At 43.1% G+C, this 19,743-nt stretch overlaps 1 protein-coding gene across 4 annotated transcripts in view; it reads right to left on the bottom strand.

The window, feature by feature from the left end:
* amot (angiomotin) overlaps nt 1-15,915 on the bottom strand; it is a 57,055-nt gene extending 41,140 nt beyond the window's left edge. Inside the window, exon 1 of one of the 4 annotated variants that reach the window (XM_046410097.1) lies at nt 15,558-15,915. The gene's annotated coding sequence lies outside the window, so the exon portion shown is untranslated. Of the gene's footprint in view, nt 1-14,933 lie in introns of all 4 variants that reach the window. The other 3 variants (XM_046410095.1, XM_046410100.1, XM_046410102.1) reach the window with 3 other exon arrangements.
* Between the last annotated feature and the right edge of the window lie 3,828 nt (nt 15,916-19,743).

Raw genomic sequence — 19,743 nt, 5'->3', positions numbered from 1 at the left:
TACTGTAACTTGTAAATTGTTAATTTATTTTACCTCTATATTTTTTTGTAACTGCTTTGCACATTTTTTGTTTTTTGCACTCTTCTTCTGTTCTTGTGAGCTGTCACGACAAGTGAATTTCCCCACTGCAGGATCAATAAAGTTCATCTTATCTTATCTTCATGAGACGTATAATCTATCGAGCCTTGTATCCCTGTGACCCTTAGCAGCAATGACTTCATAACCTTTTTTAACGACAAGATCTTAAACATTAGAGACAAAATTCAGCACCTACTGACCTCAGCTGATCCTGATGTAACATCAAACATTAGTGTCTTAGAACCAACAGTAGAAACAGATATTCATCTTGACTGCTTTTCACCTATCGATCCCCATCAGCTATACTCACTCATATATTCATCCAAGCCAACAACATGCCTCTTAGACCCCATCCCTACCAAACTTCTCAAAGAAGCTTTACCCTTACTTAGCACCTGTCTATTAGACATGATCAATCTGTCCCTGATAACAGGCTATGTACCCCAGTCCTTTAAAATAGCTGTAGTCAAACCTCTCCTTAAAAAACACACACTTGATCCAGAGGTTTTAAGCAACTATAGACCAATATCTAACCTTCCATTTCTTTCCAAGATCCTTGAAAGAACAGTCGCCAATCAGTTATATGACTTTCTTCAAAATAATAACTTATTTGAAACTTTTCAATCTGGCTTTAGAGCTCATCATAGCACAGAAACAGCATTGGTCAAAGTCACAAATGACCTCCTCCTGGCATCAGACAAGGGATTTATCTCTGTCCTTGTACTGTTAGACCTTAGTGCTGCATTTGACACCATTGACCACTCTATATTACTGCACAGATTGGAACACCTAATTGGCATCAAAGGAACTGCATTAAGCTGGTTTCAGTCTTATTTATCAGAGCGATTTCAATTTGTTCATGTTCATGATACATCGTCCACACTCTCAAAAGTTAGTCATGGAGTTCCCCAAGGTTCTGTCCTTGGGCCAATATTATTCAGCCTGTATATGCTCCCCATTGGTGATATTATTAGGAAACACACCATACATTTTCATTGTTATGCGGATGACACGCAATTGTACTTATCAATGAAACCAGATGAAACAAATCAGCTAGTCAAGCTTCAGACATGTCTTAAAGACATAAAAACCTGGATGACCAGCAACTTCCTACTTCTCAATTCAGACAAAACCGAAGTTATTGTTCTGGGCCCCGAACACCTTAGAAATAAATTATGCAGTGATATTGCATTGATAGACGGCTTAGCCGTGGCCTCAAGCTCCACTGTAAGAAATCTAGGAGTTATCTTTGACCAGGACATGTCCTTTAACTCGCACATTGCAAATATTTCAAAGACTGCATTCTTTCACCTCCGAAATATCGCAAAGATTAGGCACATCCTGAGTCAGAAAGATGCAGAAAAGTTAGTCCATGCATTCATTACATCTAGACTGGATTACTGTAACTCCCTTCTATCAGGCTGCCCCAGTAAATCCATAAAGACTCTCCAGCTAATCCAGAACGCTGCAGCACGACTACTGACACGAACCAGCATGAGAGACCATATTTCTCCTGTTCTGGCTTCTCTACATTGGCTACCTGTAAAATTCAGGATAGATTTTAAAATTCTCCTCCTCACTTATAAAGCCCTGAACGGTCAGGCACCATCCTATCTTAAAGAGTTAATAGTACCCTATTATCCCACCAGAACTTTGCGTTCCCAAAATGCAGGGCTACTTGTGGTTCCTAGAGTCCTCAAAAGTAGACTGGGAACAGAGCCTTTAGTTATCAAGCTCCTCTGCTATGGAACCATCTTCCGGTTTTGGTCCGGGAGGCGGACACCCTCTCTATATTTAAGAGTAGACTAAAAACTTTCCTCTTTGATAAAGCTTATAGTTAGGGCTGGCCTAGGCCGGCCCCTAGTTATGCTGCTATAGGCTTAGACTGCCGGGGGCCCTCCCATGACGCACTGAGCTCTTTCTTCCTCTCCCTCTCCTTCTGCACACATTCATGTCCCATTAATGCATATTACTAACTCAACTTCTTCCCTGGAGTCCCTGTGCTTTCTTGTCCCGCAGATTCCTAGCGATCATGACTGGACCTCCTGCTGCGGTCCTGCTGTCGTCCTGCTCAAAACCTACTGCAATTACTACTGTTTAGTCATAATCTGATTTAAATCTGTTAAGACTCAGTACAGCTACTACCATTATTGTCACTACCATTGTTATCAAAATCACCATAATACCTTCTGTATACTTCATTGTCATTATCATTATCTACATTTCGATACTTCTGGTATTATTACTGCTGCTATGCATCTCTGCTTGTGTGCTCCTTCTCTCACACCCCACCCCCTCTGCCTCTCTCCCTTGCTCTCTCTGTCGCTCTCCTGCTCTCTCTCTCTCTCTCTCTCTCTCTCTCTCTCTCAACCCAACCGGTCAAGGCAGATGGCCGCCCATCTTGAGCCGGGGTCTGCTCCGAGGTTTCTGCCTTCTAAAAGGCAGTTTTTCCTCGCCACTGTCGCCAAGTGCTTGCTCAAGGGGGAATGTTGGGCTCTCTCTATTTTACAATTTAATTAAAGAGTTTGGTCTAGACCTGCTCTAATTGGAAAGTGTCATGAGATAACTTTTGTTGTGAATTGGCGCTATATAAATAAACTGAATTGAATTGAATTGAATTGAACTGGTGAAGGTGGAGTGGGAGAGCCGGTCTTAATTAGCAGTGAAGCTTTGGTAATCCTGACAGTGGGCTGCTCCTGTGTTTCACTGCATGTTTTTCAAGATGGCGGTGCGAGTGCATGCAGCAGCTCTCTGCATTTTGTGTTTGTATTTGTGTTGTTGTTTTGTTTTGTTGTGTTTTCACCACTTGAAGCTTTAATCCAGTATCCTTTGCACTTCCAAAGCTGGATATTATCCCATCCGAACTGCAGCGGACCACAGAGGCTCTTGCCATCCCCCCTCTGTGGCCTCGGAGACGGAGGAGACAACGTAGACAAAAGTGGGGCAAGTGGAGCGGACTGCATGCTAGGCTACATGCTAAGCCACACAGACCGGCTCTGCCCAGTCTCCTCCTCGCCAACACCAGGTCACTCGTCAACAAACTGTACGAGATTCGACTGAGGATCGTCTCACTTAAGACGGATATCTGTGTGGTGATCTTCACCGAGACCTGGCTGGATAAAAACATCCCTGATGCAGCAGTGGAGCTAGTGGGGCGCTTGCTGTTTCCGAGCTGACAGGACTGCAGCTTCAGGCAAGACCAAAGGCAGAGGTTTGGCGCTGTACATTCACAACTCGTGGTGTTCAGCAACGAACATAATAGGACCTTTCTGCTCCCCCGATTTGGAATTTCTGGCAGTGAAGTGCAGACCGTTTAACTCGTTAGAGAACTCAGCTCTGTTAAGATCATAGCAGCCTACATACAACCGAGGGCTAGTGCTAAGTTAGCGCTGGAGGAGCTGTACTGCCTGATTAGCAGCCAAGTGGATGCTAATCCAGAGGTGGCTGTGATCGTGGCTGGGGTCGTTAATCATGTGGAATTTAAAGCTGTTCTCCCCAAATTCCACAAATTCATCAACTTTCCGACCAGAGAAAGTTGATTTGGAGGCCGTGAGAATCTATTCTGGGGTAGAAGGTGGCACAAGCCTCTGATAATTCTGTGTCTTCTGTGGCCTTTTCCAAATCAAGTTTTGATGTAGGTACGAATATTGCCTTAGTGTGAACATTCAGGGAGTCAGAGGTTGACTAGTTTTTTAGTGCATTTGAGAGGATTGCGACTGCACTAGACTAGCCTAAGGATATGTGGTCTGTCTTAAGGTCTTAGGTAAAGCTCAAGAGATTATGTCCTATTTTTCATTAGAGGAAAGCTTAGAATATCATGTACTTAAAGTCTGGCCTATTTTAAGCCCTATTTTACTCAGAGGCCAGAGGCCATTTTTAGCACTTGTTCAGAGCTAAATCCACGTGTGAAGTACAGCCCAACAAAACTTATGCTAATCAGAATCAGAATTCCTTTATTTATCCCTGGAGGGAAATTCTTGAGATAGTTTGGTTATTACGATCTCACCAAAGCTGAAATCCGCACTTGGAAGACAGGGACTCCTGAGGACAACGGAGTGGCGCAGCAGAGTACTGGGAGCGGCCGGCAAGAGGAAATGAAAACAAAAGCGAGAAAAATGGGCAGGCGCACTTGCCCAGCTGGAAAGCTAGCAGGCCACCAATTCCAACTCTCTTCCTGACCAACGTCCGCTCCCTGGACAACAAAGTGGGCCTGTTACGTCTGAAGCGGAGTGTTTCCACAGAGATGAAGAACTGTGCTATCCTTTGCCTCACGGAAACCTGGCTAAATCACAACATGCCGGACTCAGCCTTCCAGATCGATGGCCTGCAGCTCTTCCGGGCGGATCGCGACCACCTCTGTGCTCCAGGACTGCTTCCAGTGCACAGACTGGCAAGTCTTCAGAGAGGCAGCTACGTATGAGGGAGAGGTGGACATGGAGGAATACACCTCCTCCGTCCTCGGCTTCATCTCCAAGTGTGCTGATGATGTCGCCATCAGGACAGTAACCTGCTTTCCCAACCAGAAACCCTGGCTGAATGCTGAGGTAAGAGCTCTCCTGAAAGCTAGGGATGCTGCGTTCAGGACAGGTGAGGCATCAGCACTGGCAAGGAAAGAACTAACGGCAGGCATCAACAGGGCCAAAGCCACATACGCTTGCAAAATTCAGGGGCACCTCTCCTCCAACGACCCCCGGAGCATGTGGAAGGGCATAAAGTACATCATGGACTATAACATCAGAGATGCACAATGCCCAAGGGACCCCTCCCTGCCGGACAAACTCAACATGTTCTATGCTAGCTTCGAGGATCTCGAGGATCCTGACACCCCCCCGCACTAGATTTACACCACCACCCAGTGACACGCCCCTCTGTGTGTCCACAGCGGATGTGAGGAAGACCCTCAAAGGTATCAACCCCCGCAAAGCTGCTGACCCAGACAACATTCCAGGGCGTGTACTGAGGGACTGCACACCGCAGCTGTCTGAGGTGCTGACAGACATCTTTAACACCTCACTGTCACTGGCGTCCGTCCCGTGCCAAAGTTTCCACAGTGACAGGCCTGAATGACTACCGACCCATAGCCCTGACCCCGGTAGTCATGAAGTGCTTGGAGAGGCTGGTAATGGCACATATCAAAGACTTCATCGACGTCACTGTGGACCCCCACCAGTACGCCTACAGGAAAAACTGCTCCACGGATGACGCCATCTCATCAGTGGTACACACAGCCCTCACCCACCTGGAGAGCAGAAACTCCCACGTCTCTGAAAACTCCCACGCTCTTCCTGGACTTCTCCTCTGCCTTTAACACCATCATCCCACAGTCCCTGGAACAGAAACTCTCCACCCTTGGTCTGATCTGGTCACACACTTGGGAACTGGGTCCTGGACTTCCTGACCAACAGACCTCAGACTGTCAGGATCCACAACTCCACCTCCTCCTCCATCATCCTCAGCACTGGTTCCCCCCAGGACTGTGTGCTGAGCCCCCTCCTGTTCACTCTGCTGACATACGACTGCTCGGCGAGGCATCTCAGCTGTCACATAGTGAAGTTTGCAGACGACACAGCAGTGGTGGGACACATTAACAACAACGATGAGTCGGAATACAGAGAGGAGGTGGAACACCTGGTGCAGTGGTACAGAGAAAACAACCTCTGCATCAATGTAATGAAGACCAAAGAGATGGTGGTGGACTTCAGAAAGGACAGGTGGCCCATCCCTCCCCTGCACATTCCACAGGAGTAGTTGTGAAAGTGGTCTCCAGCTGCAGGTACCTGGGTGTGCACCTAACCGAGGACCTCACCTGGAACACCAACACTTCCCGGCTGGTCAGGAAGGCCCACCAGTGTCTCTACTTCCTCAGAAAAGTAGGGTCACTAAGGGCAGCCATCTGCCTGGACCAGGTGGGTTGTGAAGATTTACACCAATCAGCCGTAATATTAGGAAGACTCACCTAATATTGAGTAGGTCCCCCTTTTTGCAAACAAAAATGGCCCTGACCCATCGAGGCATGTACTCCACTTGATTACTAAGGTATGCTGTGGAATCGGGCACCAAGTGCAAGTCCTGTAGGTTGTGAGGTGGGGTCTCCATAAATCAGACTTGTTTTTCCTGCACATCCCACAGATGCCTGATCGGGCTGAGAACTTAAGAATTTGGAGGCCAAGTCAACACCTTGAACTTCTTGTGTTCCTCAAATCATTCTTGAACCATTCTATAGTGTGGCAGGGTGCATTATTCTGTTGAAAGAAGCCAGTGCCATCAGGAAATAATGTTTCCATAAAGGGGTGTACTTGGTGAGGAGCAATATTTAGGTCGGTGGTGTGTGTCAAAGTAACATACACATGAATGGCAGGATCCAAGGTTTCCCAGCAGAACATTGGTCAAAGCATAAAACTGTCTCAGCTGACTTGACTTCTTCCCATAGTGTATCCTGGTGCCATGTCTTCCCTAGGTAAGCAATACACACATACTTCTCTTCCATTGCTCCATGATTCAGTTCTGATGCTCACATTGCCATTGTAGGCACTACTAGTGGACGTGGGTCAGCATGGGCACACTGACCGACCGTCTGCAGCTATGCAAGCCCATACCCAACAAACTTTAAGTTTTGACACCTTTTTGTCAGAACCAGCATTAACCTTTTTGGCAGTTTGAACTACATTAGCTATTCTATTGGATCGGACAACAAGGGTCAGCCTTCAGTCCACAGGGTGTGAATTATAATGTTCATTTTAGATAAACACTACTTCATTACTAAAGATCTGTCATAGACTACAACTAAAGAAGCTCAAACACTACAGCAAAACAACAGCACACATGTGGCGTGTGTGTGGAAAAGAGAAGAGAGAGAAGAGTAAATAAAGCAGGGAAGATGCTAACTTTCACTGAGGAGCAATAAACTGGCTTATTATTATATTAAGTCTCTTACTTTGCTGTTGTGATTGGAGGGCACTCCACTCTTGTTCAGTGTTCCTTAACTGAAGTTGTGCGCTCGTCCAGCAGTTTGCTGATTTCCTCAAGGGGCAGTGGAAAACAGTGGGGACAACTCCATTATTATCTCCTAACAAAGTTTTTTTTTGTCCTTCCGCCGACCGTGGGATTTAGCGCAGTTATCTCTTTGAATCCAGGTAACAAAAAGAGAACAAAGGTGGTCTTGTGGCTCGGCCCGTGAGTGAAAGACGTGTTTTTGGCAACCAGGACAAAGGAAAGCGTGGAGTAGCTTTCACTGCCGCAGGGAAAAAGCAAGGATGCGCACATTACTACCTGCATGATGTCACCAGAAGGGATCGGGGACCCCTGCAGATCCTGGTCGAACTAGTGAGATTTTGGCAGTCGTTTAAACAAAGGGTTGTAAAACCCTGGCTTCAGGACATATAGTGTCTCTAAAAGTTGTTTCTGTCTGAATTAGTTACATTCTTGATTAAGCATTTCTGGAGCTAAGGATGGAATAGCCAACAAGTGAGCCATCTCACTATAGTGAGGCTGCAGTCCTTTCAGCATACTAAGATATACACATCACAATAGCTCATTTTAATAAGAATAGTAAATAAATTATTCAGATCATAAAATTTGTGTTTTATTTCTCTTCAAGCATTTATTAAAGATGTATTAAGGCTTTCAGAAATGGATTAGTCTATTCAAGTGAAATCAAAATTGTTTGTTTCATTTATGACCTTGGTGCCCTGGCGCATGGCCTTTGTACCCTCCAAAATAAATAAATAAATAGCCATTCAATTAGCCTTGCTCATAAAATTACAAAACTGCAGACCTAGTAAAAATATCCAAGAACAAATATTTTTTCCAGTACCAGCTGTTCAGGAAAGTTAAGGTCTGATGATAGTTTCCTTACAATGGTATTCTTGAAATAAATAGGGACAAACCAGTCATGAGAGACATGTTAATTTTAGTGAAGATATAGGAACTGGCAGAAATATACAGTATATTCCTTTAAGAAAATGTATGGGCAGGATCACAAGGACCCACAAAGAGGGCTTTATTGTAGTAATAGCTTCAGTGAGAATATCAGTAGGTACTGTATTAAGTCAAAGGAATTGAGGTGGTTTTTAAAAGAAGTCATTGTTTCCTTACAGAGGGGGAATTTGAATTCTGATGCCGGAAACCTCTTTGGCACAAACAAAAAAAAAAAAAAAAAAACAGGCTTAAAAATTCTTCACATTTCTTTAGAGGTTTTCCACTCTCCCCCGTGACATTCTCTTTTTAGGACATGTATGCTGCCATTCCAGAATTTTGGAGCAGACATTAAAATTATGTAAATTTGGCTGCAGAGGATTAACAGAGATGTAAACATTATGCATTTGTGGTCACATACATCAACATCTTTGCAAATGAAATTGAAGTGTCTATCAAAACACCATGTGAGAGGACAAGATCAAAGTACAGCCCTTATGAGTAAGCCACAAGACACTTCTGTTCAAGTTAAAAGACTCAGCAATGGAATCTACTGGCAAATCCAGTAGAGACCATTGGAAAAACAAGTTAAAAATATTGATAAATAAGTTTTAGGACGCTAAAAAGACACATAAAATCACATTTTAAAAGCTCCAACTGTTGCTGAGGAATATCATTTGTGTCAAAATAAGCAACAACTTTCTTAATCGAAGTGTACTGAGAGCAAATTAGGGAGTTCTGCCAAACACTATGTTGGCAGTCCTACACATATAAATTGTAAATTGTTTTTATCAATGCCTACCTCTGTTTTTCACTATCCACTTTGAAAGTGAAAGTGAAAGTGACATATTTTTGTCATTGGAGGGAACTCACTCCAACGAAATTTGTTCTCTGCATTTAACCCACCCAAGTGACGTGCACACACACACAGCAAACCCGGGGCAGTGGGCGACCGCGTGCAGCGCCCGGGGAGCAGTGGGGGTTAGGTACCTTGCTCAAGGGTACCTCAGCCATGGACACCGGGACGGGGAATCGAACCAGCGATCCACCGGTTACGGGTCCGACACCCTAACCACTGATCCACGACTGCCCCACGACTGCTGCTGTAACAATGTGAATTTCCCCATGACTTCAACTACCCAGGAGCGAGAGGTGTTTTGATCATGTAGTGACTACTTGGACTGAACTTTCAGTCAGGTAACATCTGTCTTCATTGTTGCAAAGGTGGAATTGCAATCCAGACACATAACCTGTTGTTGGGATCTCATGCCATGTGATGAGATTAAAACAGCAGAAAGGCATGTAGTCTCAAAAGCCTCAGCCAGAGTTTTACAGCCCTTTAAACAAGCACCAAAACCTCACTAGTCGCATGAAGGTGTGAATATTGCACATTTTCACTTTTTTTAATTTTATTATTTTTTTATAAGCGTTCTTTTTTTTTACTTACCTATTTTCTGGTAGCAGGGACATAAAGAATTTCACTGCACATTGTACCGTGTATGATTGTGTGTGTGACAAATAAACCTATCTTGCATATTGTATCTTGTAAGTTTGGTTTCAACTCAAACTAGCCCCTGGGGAACCCCAGTCGCCTTCGGTGACGTCGCGCAGGTAATAATTAACCCTGCTGCTACATGCTTTTTCCCTGTGCAAAGTCGTGACTCTGAGAGATACTCCAGGCTTTCCTTGGTGTCTTGGTCACAAAAAGGGAGCACCCCAAATCAAGCTTGATTGTTTCATTTTAAGACTTAGTTCATGATGATCAAGTGATGATCAAGCAAAAAGGTCTGTTTTTCTTTTTTTTTTGGATTTCCTGGATCTGAAAGAGACAACTTTGCCAAATCAGCTGATCTTGCTCGTTATTCACTGAAGGACAAATGGACTTCGCCAAGGAGAGTCGACTCATTTGGAGATAACAGATTACCCCCTTTATCTCCATATGAGTCGACTCATCCTTTTTTTTCTCGCTGCCTGTTGAGGAATTCAGTGACCAGTAACTGCCAGAAGAGCACAACAGCCTCACCAGCTTCCAGCTATGGACCACGCTGAAGAGAGAGTGGTCCTTGGCTGAGAGTGGACTTCACACACACACGCACACACACACACTATCCAATCACCTCAGAGCAATGCAAGGCTTATGTCTGGGCAGAGACTTAGGTGGTGTGCATTACAGATTTTACCGGACCAGAGCCAGGGCAGCCAAACGCCGGTTTGCCTGTCTCATTATTGTGTGGTAAAATAGCACAGCTCATTGTTCCTTGATGGTACTGCTCTCTTTGCTTCTTCTTATTCTCTCTCTCTCTCTCTCTCTCTCTCTGACACAACACACCCATAACCACCTGAGTGTGGAGATCACGTGGTAGCATAACTTAGGTTTTTCTCCCGTGCCATCTCCCTGTGTGTCAGACTATGTTGTTCCCGCTTTGTTCCTCACTCTCTTTTCGCAAACCTCACAATTGAGCCCGCCATATTGAGCCTGGTGAGACCACGTCACTCATGTGACCTTGTCTGCCACCTATGCCCTCTCTCTTCCTTTTACACACAGACAGACACACAAAATTTTGCTTGATGTCTATAGCCATAGTTTGCAGTCATAGCACAGAATAGGTCTTATGAACAGATGTTTATAATAAATGTAGCCGATGTTAATAAATCCTGTTACATTAAAGAGGAGTTGTCCTTGTTTTGCTTGCATGTTGTAATCAAGAGCTAGATGATAGGGTCATTTTCACACCTTGTTCACCCGGCAGTGCAAATATCGCTCTGATGTTCCATGCTGTTCCAGGTCTGGGCCCTTCTATGTGGAGTTTGCATGTTCTCCCTGTGCATGCTCCCCCGCGACCCTGACGGATAAGCGGTATAGAAAATGGATGGATGGATGGATGGATGTTCCATGCTGCCTGTCAAAATATTGCTGTAAATACTGTAGTTTGTTGCAAACAAAATAAACAATCAAGAATAATATGAAAGAATAGATGTTCAAACAATATATATGGTGGTATTAACAGAGATATTGAAAGAGGAAGAATTTCAAATTCTGTTGTCATGACAACCTTAGCTTCTAAAACACAAACCACATCTAAACTTCATTAGAGAAGAGGGCTTTAGAGGGCTGGGTGATGATACTATCTTGTTAGGGGATCCAATAAATTATTCATGGATAACAATGGTAAACTTTAGGTCATTTCCTTCAATATGGACAAATCTAACAGCCTGTCAGAAAGAAGGAATAAATAGCGAGTCAGTGTGCTACTACTCTGCATTTGCTCTCTGATTCACTGCCTGTTGCCTGCATTGCACTAGGCAGTGGACAACAGCTTAACTTTAGAGCAAAGCATACAGCAGATATAATGAAATGATCTTCAAAATATACAGTATTTTACTAGGGTCAATGATGACAATGTTCATTATCTGTAAGTGCAACAAAAGGGATACAGTATGATCAATTTATAAAACAAAGCATTTTACAATGCCTTAGATTATGCTTAAGTGCTTAAAGTGAACTCTTTACCGTGACCCAAAAAACAAAATATAACACAACATCAGTTATGTGAAAATGGTTTGGTTTAGGGAGGGATACCAAATCTGCACTATTAAACGGGCTAGAAGGGGCTAAGTTATTAAAGACCCTAGTATTGATAAGATTGTATGTGATATGTATGAGGCAGCATGCAGTAAACACACACATACATACACAGACCATGCTAATACATACTAATAACATTCTAATGAAAAGGCATCTCATCTTAGGGAGGAATGTTCAGATTTCATCAGATTTAATAGATTAAATGATCTGGGGAACATATAGTAAAAATGCTGTGTATGTTTTTTTTGGGTTTTTTTTGTTTTTCGAATGATGGGAAGCATTTTTGTTAAAGCTGCAGCTATAATGAACAAAGGTCAAAGGTCACCTATTCAACCCACAGTACATATAAATTAAGTAGTGTTCTTGTTCTTAATTTGTTTCTTTTTCTCTCATAAATATAAAAAATAGTTTTCAAAAAAAAGTGTGCAGAATAACACAACTTGATTCTCTATATTTTATGACATTTTATGATATTGCACTGTGTAGTTGATGCTATGTATATTCATATTGGTTTTAATAATTAGCCTGCTCGCCTTGTCAAGTGTTAAACTTACTGGCTATCCCAGCTAACTTGCTCCATATTACTGTAACTTAATATGGAGTGGCACAGAGGAAAAGTGAAGATAGCGTTACTCAAGTTGACGTAAGTGCAATAAAACCTTCCCAAGAAGAGTAAATTATGAATATGATCCGTCTAAAACCAAAGATGGACAGATGTCGACACCCCACCCCTCACACAACTCCCACACCCCCTAGGCCAAAGCTGTCAACATAGACTTTTATTCGTTATGGTCTTTTAAACTGCAGGAAACAAACTATACAGAAAAGTACCGCATATGACCCAGGGTTATACATTCTGGACTATTTCTATAAACTGACGTGTTCGTAAAATCATGATATTGCCTGACTTCCATTATATTCCATTTCACAAATTTGTGTACAGTCCTATTCAAAGTGTGAGATGATTTGAAAAGCTTTTGTTCCACTGCAATATGTCTCAAATTAGAAAGCCAGGGTTTTAAACAAAAAAAATACAATGGGCACAACAGATGACATGAAGTCAGAGAAACAGAAAAAGGGACAACTAAGAAAACCAAAGGGAGAGAAGGAGAAGCTTGATTAAAGTAGTGAAAAAAATGTGTATATCACAGGGAAGCTAAGCAGTGAGGCGAATTTCTAGGCCCTGAATCAAATCCAGTGGGTCCCTCACTCTCTAATCTGTATGGAGTTTTCATTTACACTCAAACGTTGTTTACATGGAAATGCAAACAAATGGACAAATTTTATATAGGTTCACTAGCATCTCTAGATGTATTGTCGAGAGGTGATCAGTGAAATGCACCACTGTCTAGAAGAGCGGTCAAATGCGATAAATCTTGCATTGCAAAACTCCCTCCCAAATATATTATATATATGATAGAATATATATAATATATAGCTAGATAGATATACTTTATTGATCCCAGGCTGAGAAATGACAGTGCAGCAGCAGCATTACACACAGTGACGATACTGTGAAAGAAAAAGAAAAAGAATAACCTATACATGCTTGCTATCAAAATAGCAATATACAAAGCAATATAAAAATGTATATACAACAAATAAGCAATATTGAATGTGCAAAATAAAATAAAATGTAAGGTGGAGTGAACCGAGTGTGTAAAAACATGTAAAGTGCATAGTGACTGTATGTTATGACCAGAGTTTTAGCAGTCATTGTACAGTATGATGGCATGTGGCACGAAAGATTTCCTGTATCTGTCCCTTCGACACCAGAGCTGTACATATGTATATATACATATATGTGGTGGCATTCACCATAAAGAAAAGATCTTTGAAAGCCCACCAATATAAGTTACTTTCCAGTTTCTGTGTAATATTTCTGTTGTTACAGAGTATAAATCATTGATTGTGTCGTTCTGCAGTATAAGACTCCCACCAGTTCTGCACAGATATCAGATCAGTATACCCTCTTTGTAGAGAGCACAATTTGTAGTTTAAAGAAAAACAAACAAAAACAATGTCATTGTCAATAACAAATTCCTAATGAAATGTATATCATTTACAACATTTCTTTACATTAACACTCAACATCATAAAATCCAGCCTGCATGGTTTTAACTGAGATGATCAGCCAGCAGTAGCCATATCAGCAGATTCACTCTGACATGCCGAAGTCTTACCTCCCTACCATAAAAAGGTCACCTGTGGCCACACACAGGTTGGATCAACACTCAGAAACATTCTGCATTTTACAGCTTTAATGTCATTCAGATAGTGGAATGATGAATGTACTGCATTTACTGATTACTGTATATACACATGTCAATAACACACCACAGCCTGTCTCATGTTATGGGTATTATGTGTCCCTCTAACCCATTATATACAGCCTGTTAAAGGCAGGAAAACTGTGCTGTCAATAAAGGTATTAAGACGGAATGGGGGGACATTGTTAAGCCAGCAAGGTGGCAGAACAGAACAGGGGTGTGACTTTTGGATAATGTGTTATATTTCTGACCCCACCACTTAGGGTGTAAAAAGTACAGTGGTAAGTGGTGAACTCAAAAAAAGGATAATAATGAAAATTATCTGCACTCTGGGGAGACAACAAGAACCAAGCTCTGCATTCTTGAAGCAGAGGATGAGATCAACCACCATATGACAGGGACAAAAAAACATTGCCAAATAATGCTAATCTTATAATGTCAATTTTATAAAGACATATGATTTCTTCCTCTCCAAAACAGAGTTAAGGAAGTTTTTCCTATGGGTCAAAGGTCACCTAATGCAGTAACCTGGATGTTAAATTAATAGACACAGGAGTAAGTTGCAGTGCTTACAGCCAATACCTCAGTTACGCCTGGCTGATAAAATCCACCTTGTGTATGCAACACTGGCGACCGACCAACTTAGATGCTTTTCCGTGTCCCTGAGGACCTCTTGTAACCACTCACAGGAACCCTATTGTGCCCCATACACTAAAACATTCAAACTTAAAGCTGAAAATAAAGACATTCAACAGAACCTCTTAATGGTTAACTAACAACCTACTCCTAGTCTTAAGTTAGTCATTTAAGTAATTAACTCACAGAACCCATCACTCAAACAAACTGTAATGAAGCAAGTATGAGCTACATGGTGACTAGATGAAACACAGTGAAAAAAGAACTTGTGTCAGTGTTTGTTCTGGTTGGCCTCACGATATAAAAGGAATGTGTCTGACATTTCTACAGGAACATAAGTGATTTCCAAATGACATCCGCCTGTTTCGTGAACTCGACAAGCCAAAGTGAAGAAAGCGGAACACAGTTTGATCGAATTTCCGATGGGAGCAATCGCACAATTGTTTTACCTTTCCATGAAGCTTCTTCCGTCTACTTTCCCAGTCTTCAAATCACTGAAACATCACTTTGTTATTTTTTCTTTCCCGTGTGACTAAATCGGCTGCTCTGGTTGCAAAAAACCTCCCTCTGCAAAAAATCCCTGGTCAATCGTGAGTCTCGCCTCGGATGTTGATCCTTTCTCCTGCAATATGAGCTTGTTGGCAGCCGCAAAGTCTCCGTCCCCGTAAATTTCTTGCTTAACCGTAAAAAAGAAGCGGTACAGGAAAAGCGGCAGGAAGCTCACCCAGCCTGGCCTGCAGTATGAGAGGAATGTAGCCCCCCCCCCTCAACACACACACACACACACACACACACACACACCCCACACCCCCAGGCTCGTCTTCTTCCAGCTAATGGAAACTAGAGGAAAAATTGTTTTTTTTTCTTCTTTTGAGAAGGGAAATCCCTCCTACCTCTCTCGTCTGTTGTTAACCGAATAAATGTAATTGTCAGATACCAAACAGACCAGCCCACAGAAGTAACAAAGATTAAACTAGGTAGTTTAAGCACTAAAAAGCGCAAAATTATAGCCTGCATACGAACTATAACAACTGGTTAATTATATAAATATAACAGGTTAATTTGGATGCTACCTTTTACGGAGCTCGTTCTAAAAATGAAAACCAAGAAATCTGATGAATCTTGCGCAAGTCTTTATGAGCTATTTCGTCGGTTCTTCGAAGTCTATGTCACATAAGCTCGGACAAGAAAAGGGGAGGAATAAGAAGGAGGAGTAGAAAAACGACAAAGGTGCTTTTGTGAATTTGAACAGATTGTCGGCCACTCTGCTGCCTTTACGTGCTGTTGGAAATTTGGTTATTTTGTGGAATAGTGCACGTCCCAATTGGTTGATTGTTCTGGAACTACTGTACGCTGTATGGTAAAAGGCATGATGACACGAGGAAGTTGAATTGTAAAGATTCTTAAACAATCTGTCCTGTTTCTGGACACTTGAAATGAAAATTTTAAAAAAGCTAGGCATTTTTGTTTTATCTGTAAGAAATGAATAAATCAAATGCACTAATAATAATAATAATCTGGTCTGTGTGGCTCTTGCAGGCCTTTAAGTCAATTCAAACTTTTAATTCCTGTTGAGCTGGTCCTGCAGGCTTACAGAACCTAACCAACTCTTCTCAATTTCAATTCAATTCAGTTTATTTATATAGCGCCAATTCACAACAAAAGTTATCTCATGACACTTTCCAATTTGAGCAGGTCTAGACCAAACTCTTTAATTAAATTGTAAATAGAGAGAGCCCAACATTCCCCCTTGAGCAAGCACTTGGCGACAGTGGCGAGGAAAAACTGCCTTTTAGAAGGCAGAAACCTCGGCGCAGACCCCGGCTCAAGATGGGCGGCCATCTGCCTTGACCGGTTGGGTTGAGAGAGAGGGAGGGAGAGAGAGAGAGAGAGAGAGAGAGAGAGCAGGAGAGCAAGAGAGAGAGAGAGAGAGAGAGCAAGGGAGAGAGGCAGAGGGGGTGGGGTGTGAGAGAAGGAGCACACAAGCAGAGATGCATAGCAGCAGTAATAATACCAGAAGTATCGGAAATGTAGATAATGATAATGACAATGAAGTATACAGAAGGTATTATGGTGATTTTGATAACAATAGTAGTAACAATAATGGTAGTAGCTGTACTGAGTCGTAACAGATTTAAATCAGATTATGACTAAACAGTAGTAATTGCAGTAGGTTTTGAGCAGGACGACAGCAGGACCGCAGCAGGAGGTCCAGTCATGATCGCTAGGACTCTGTGGGACAAGAAAGCACAAGGACTCCAGGGAAGAAGTTGAGTTAGTAATATGCATTAATGGGACATGAATGTGTGCAGAAGGAGAGGGAGAGGAAGAAAGAGCTCAGTGCGTCATGCAAGGGTATATGCAAGGGAATGTGCCTGATCATGGTGGACATTTGCAGATGGCTGTGCATTTTATAAAGTGCAGAGTGATGAACGTGCAAGGGAACTGAATGTGCAAGGGGAGAGTACATGTGTGTGTGTGTGAGTGGGAGAGAGAGAGAGAGAGAGAGAGAGAGAGAGAGAGAGAAAGAGAAAGAAAGAAAGAAAGAGTGTGTTTATGTGCTCATTCCCCCCTCACCCTCAACACTGGTTCCCCTCAAGGCTGCGTGCTGAGTCCCCTGCTGTACTCCCTGTACACACATGACTGTGTGTCCACATCAGATAGCAACATCATTATAAAGTTTGCTGATGACACAACCATTGTGGGGTTAATCTCCCACAACAAGGAGGAGGCCTACAGGAAGGAGGTCACCCACCTGGAAAGCTGGTGCCGGGAGAATAAGCTCCTGCTGAACGTCAGCAAAACTAAGGAGCTGATTGTGGACTACAGAAGGATGCAGCAGAAGGACATCCGTCCACTCTGCATCAGTGGGTCTGAGGTGGAGAATGTGGACAGTTTTAAATACCTTGGTGTGACCATCATACGGACCTGTCCTGGTCACTGCACGTTAACAGGACTGTTAAGAAGGCCAGGCAGCGTCTCTTCCACCTCAGACGCCTCAGAGACTTCAGGCTCCCCCTCAAGGTGCTCAGGAACTTTTACACCTGCACCACTGAGAGCATCTTGAGTGGGAGCATCAACACATGGATGGGCAGCTGCACAAAGCAGGACCTCTTGGCCCTTCTCTCCACCCCTTCAGACCACCCCTTCTCTCCTGCGTTGGGTAACGTATTGCGTATTGCGTCACTTCCTGTTCTTGCACTACTCATTCACTTGCTAGCGTTTGGTGTTCGGTGGTATTGGTGTACTTGAGTCGACATATTTTGTGTTAGCTTTTACTGTGGTTGGTTCTTACATATAAGTACACAAGCACTTTAGGAAAAGTTTATTAACCGCACGATCATCTAGATTCTTTCCTTTTCCGATCCCCGTCCTGTTTGTCGTTGAGCTTAGCTTAGTGCTAACATGGCTTCTTCCACTCACTCTCCCTCTGCCTCTCCCTCTCCCGTCTTCTGTAAGGTGTGTGAAATGTTTAGCTATTCCTCTGCCTCCTTTAGTGAGAGTGAGATGTGTAGAAAGTGTAGTTTATTCACAGCTTTGGAGGCGAGGCTAAGTGAGTTAGAGGCCCGGCTTCGTACTGTAGATCACAGTCCATTAGTCCTGACAGCTAGCCAGCAGCAGTTAGCCTGTGCGGACCGGCCTATTTTAGCTACTTTAGCTGATGTCAGCCGCCCCCCGGCAGCCCCCGAGCAGCCGGGAAGTCAGGGAGGTTGGGTGGCGGTTCGAAAGAAGCGTAGTCCAAAACAAAGGCCCGTGGTTCACCACCAACCGCTTCATGTATCTAACCGCTTTTCCCCACTCAGCGACACACCCGCTGAGAAACCGACCCTGGTTATTGGCGATTCTGTTTTGCGATATGTGAAGCCGACACCAGCAACAATAGTCAAATGCATCCCGGGGGCCAGAGCGGGCGACATAGAGGGCAATTTAAAGCTGCTGGCGAGAGATAAGAGTAAATATGGTAAGATTATAATTCACGTCGGCACTAATGACACTCGGCTACGCCAGTCGGAGGTCACCAAAGTCAATATTGAGTCGGTGTGTAATTTGGCAAAAACCATGTCGGACTCCGTAGCATTCTCTGGTCCCCTCCCGAATCTGACCAGTGATGATATGTTTAGCCGCATGTCATCGCTCCGTCGCTGGCTGTCACGGTGGTGTCCAGAAAACAACGTGGCCTTTATAGATAACTGGGAGACTTTCTGGGGAAAACCTGGCCTCATTAGCAGAGACGGCGTTCATCCCACTTGGGGTGGTGCGGCTCTTATTTCTACCAATATGGCCAAGTTTATTAGACAACCAACACCCTGACAACCCAGGGTCGAGGCCAGGAAGCAGAGTCGCTGTCTTACACACTTCTCTGCTGCTTCTGTAGGACTGCCGCCCTCCGTTAAAATTAGAATAAATAAAAATATAAATTCACACAGTAATACTAAGATTAATAATCCCATAGAAATAGTGTCAGTGCCTCGTCCTCCCATAGTCCAACCAGCACAAAATTTAAGAAGTGTTAATCATAATAACCTCATAAAAATACAAACTAGCAAATATTTAGAGCCAAAAAATAGGACAGTCAGATGTGGATTATTAAATATACGATCCCTCCACTCTAAATCCCTCCTAGTCAGTGATCTAATTATTGATCATCAGTCCGATATATTCTGCCTCACTGAGACTTGGTTACGGGATGAAGAATATGTTAGTTTAAATGAATCAACTCCATCCGGTTATATTAACTATCATGTTCCTCGAGCCACAGGCCGAGGAGGAGGAGTGGCAGCAATCTACCACTCCAGTCTTCAGATTAACCCCAAACCTAAATCCATCTATAGCTCATTTGAGAGTCTCACTCTCAGCCTGTCTCACCAAAACTGGAAGTCAGAAAAGCCAGTTTTATTAGTTGTTGTGTATCGCCCACCTGCTGCTGCTTACTCAGAGTTCCTGTCTGAGTTTTCTGACTTCTTATCTAGTTTAGTGCTCAGTACAGATAAAGTCATTATAGTAGGTGACTTCAACATTCATATGGATGTTGACTCTGACAGTCTTAAAACAGCCTTTAGTTCACTCTTAGATTCAATAGGTTTCCTTCAGATAGTGAATGAACCAACACATTGCCACAATCACACACTCGATCTGGTTCTCACCTATGGCCTAGAAACTAAGAACCTGTCAGTTGCCCCTCAAAACCCCCTCCTTTCAGACCATTCGCTTGTAGTTTTTGAACTAACTTTAGAAGACTTTACAGCACACAACAAAAAG

This window comes from Scatophagus argus, chromosome 14 (assembly GCF_020382885.2).
Source record: "Scatophagus argus isolate fScaArg1 chromosome 14, fScaArg1.pri, whole genome shotgun sequence".
In the NCBI taxonomy this organism is placed as follows: Eukaryota; Metazoa; Chordata; class Actinopteri; family Scatophagidae; genus Scatophagus; species Scatophagus argus.
This window is presented reverse-complemented; position numbering and strand designations above follow the sequence as displayed.